Below are 2,311 nucleotides of genomic sequence, written 5' to 3'. Positions count from 1 at the left end.
CTCCACTTGAATTGACACTGTGAGGAAATGATCACAGAGAAAAATTCTGTGGAAGAAGTTCTCTCTCGAGTTAGATGCTTTTGAACTCTAGATTTTCCATCTCGTGAAAGCCAGTTCTGAAAATGTTGTCAGGCAGCACTTTTTATTTAATAAGCTAACCATTTGTCTTTAATAAAATATCCCCAACTAAAAAATAGCTCAAGGTGCATATATAGAGAGTGGCTTTTAAATGGCTATAATCAATGAAGAGAAACTTATCTCATACAAGCTTCCTTAGCTAAAAGCTAAACGGAGAGCGAGGGGATTTTTTTAAAGCATCTTGATCTCCATTAGACCTTAGAGGGGGAAAAGTGATTCCAAAGTTGATGGCCTTCAACCAAAGATGCTGACACCAGTATTGTGGGCATGTAGATCTGCAGCATGTTAGCTGTTGTCGGTTTCTGCATTGGTTCATGTTCTATAACTATTTACACTGGATGGGCTTTTAAAAAACACACTCAACATTGACATACTGCAGCCTATGACAAAGCTCCTGTTAACTTCAGTGGGAACAGTTAAGCCAATGCTGAGTGCTTTAGCAGTTCCTGCCAAAGTTAATGAGAGTTTTGTCATTGACCCAGCTCTGCTCCCACTGCAGTCAGTGTTGAGTATTTTTGAAAATTGCATCTCTAATGCTCAAATGTGTTCTGTGAGCAAGTAATTTATAGACGGTATAGGCACGGAGATGCAGCCCACAGATTTTTGTTTAAAGCTTTCTTTCTGTTGGTTTTTAAAGTACTACTTAGCTATTTGCCTTCCTTTAGCTTGAATCTTATCATGTGTGGCCTTCCTATAATTTCTGTTCCCTTGCCTGTATTCCATCCGCTTTGTTTTTAACCCTAACTTATTGTTATTTTTTCAGCCCTTTTGTAATAAAATGTCCTATAGCAGGGGTTGTCAACTGGGGGTACTCTTACCCCCGGAGGTACTTGGAAAAGGGCTATGGGGTATGTGTGGGCAGGCAGGGATGGAGCACCGCCACCCACCACCTTGTCTCACCACCTTCCAGGAGCAGGGCCAGGAGGGGATGGGGTCAGCGAGGGCAGCAGCTTCCCTCTGCAGGCCACACAAGCGCCGCCCAGCCAACTGGACACGGGGAGGCAGGGGATGGAAAACTTGCATGCAGCAGCCACTGCTGCCATCCACTCCCCTCCCCCACCCCTTGCATCCCTTCCCACTCTGCCCTAAGTGTACCCAGAAGGGGTACACTCCTTAAAAAAGGTTGAAAACCCCTGTCCTATAGAACAAGTGAAAAAGGAAGCAACAGTTGTTCACAAGGAACTTGGATACTTGTAGCAGCAGAATGTCATGAAAAATAAGAGATCTAACTAGCTAACATATGCAATAGCTTGGGCATCAGTACTGGAGGTCAGTTTGCCTGTCTTTCACTTAGATTCTTGATTCTAAGAAGGCTAGAAGTAGGCTCCTCCACCCCCAGTGCCTTAAAAGCTCTGTATTTGTTGGTCCCCTGGCTTTCTGTGAGCTCCCTTGGTTTAGCCACTCACGGGAGTCCTTCCCAAAATGTCCTTTTAGTAACTGGCTATTCTGTTTGGAGCACATGGTAAACTTCCTGTACTGCTGAGTGTGTGGTACTCTCCATGGGTCACCAACTGACCTAGAAACAGAGTAGTTTTGTCTTAATGATGCATCAGGAAAGCTAATTAGCTCAGAGGCAAACTCTCTCTCTCTTTTTGTATGGTGTCAGATATCAACTTCCAAATCTGAGCCACTGTCAAGTATTATCGCTCAGTGTGTGTAGTCCATCTGCCCCATCTGGGCATTTGTGACTAAGTGCTGTGCTGTTTGTTTGATACTGCATTCACGTAGGGGGCTGTTCAAGATGTTCATTTTGTGAAGTGTTGTTTTGAAGAATCCATATCCAAATCCAAATCTCAGTCTGTTCAGCTTGACCCATGCTTCCCTGTGAAGGTCATGCTTAGTGGGGGAACTTGTCTGGTGCTGGTATAAAAATGCTGTAAGAATAGGTCTGACCTTTCCCAGTGGTCAGCCCACTCCATTGCTGCCCATAGCTTTGGTTCAGCATCCTCAATTTTTTCCAGGAGCTTGTGGGCTTCACGTATAAACGGTTTATGACTTTTAAGCCTCTTAAGCCTCCATCTGTTCAGGTTTTCAGTTAGCAGTTGATGGAGCAGGTAATTTTAATCATCTCTCGCCTCTGTTGCTAGTAATGATGTTAGGGTCGGTCTTATATCACTTGGTCTAATGCCTGAGAATACAGGAAGTACATTTGTGCGTGTGGGGATGAACTAAT

This window comes from Gavialis gangeticus, unplaced genomic scaffold, assembly GCF_001723915.1.
Source record: "Gavialis gangeticus isolate Ggan-Ray unplaced genomic scaffold, GavGan_comp1, whole genome shotgun sequence".
In the NCBI taxonomy this organism is placed as follows: domain Eukaryota; kingdom Metazoa; phylum Chordata; order Crocodylia; family Gavialidae; genus Gavialis; species Gavialis gangeticus.
Note: the sequence above shows the minus strand (reverse complement) of the source record.